The 598-nt window shown below is 30.4% G+C and overlaps 1 protein-coding gene across 1 annotated transcript in view; it reads right to left on the reverse strand.

Annotated features, from left to right (window-relative positions):
* IBA57 (iron-sulfur cluster assembly factor IBA57) overlaps positions 1–598 on the reverse strand; it is a 10,995-nt gene that overhangs the window by 1,062 nt on the left and 9,335 nt on the right. The gene's annotated exons all lie outside the window — the stretch shown is intronic.

Consider the following 598-nt stretch of genomic DNA (forward strand, 5'->3'; position numbering starts at 1 on the left):
AAAGCCAAATTTTCCAGCCCTGATAACCCTGGAGAAATTGAATCTCCTGGAAAAGCAGCACCAAGGCAGCCTGTGAGGAATAAATCCAATTTGTGGCTCTCGTCTGGGCAGTTTTTGGACACTCCCTGAAGGGCTGAAAGGGCTCAGCACTGCCTCAGCAGCAGGAAAAAACAATCAAAATATTGATTTAAGCGACAAATATTGGTGAGGGCTTCTTAAAGTCGTCCAGAGTGAAGATGCTCACCCAAAAGCTGGGCACAGCAGTGTGAATCCCTACGAGTAATTATGGTTTTAATAGAGAATAGCAGTGGTTTTAACAACCTGCAATAGAATATATATATATGTATATAAATATACATATGTTATATCTATTTTTAAATATATATATATAATATATATCTATGTATGGATATAATATGGAATATATAGAATATATAGTAGAATATATATCTATGTTTAGATACAATATAATCTATATATATATCTATATAATCTATATATATCTACATATATAGATATATAATATATATCTATATATAGACTACATAGTAGAATATATATAGAATATCTATTATATATAGTAGAATATCTATCTATA

Source organism: Geospiza fortis, unplaced genomic scaffold, assembly GCF_000277835.1.
Source record: "Geospiza fortis unplaced genomic scaffold, GeoFor_1.0 scaffold34, whole genome shotgun sequence".
In the NCBI taxonomy this organism is placed as follows: domain Eukaryota; kingdom Metazoa; phylum Chordata; class Aves; order Passeriformes; family Thraupidae; genus Geospiza; species Geospiza fortis.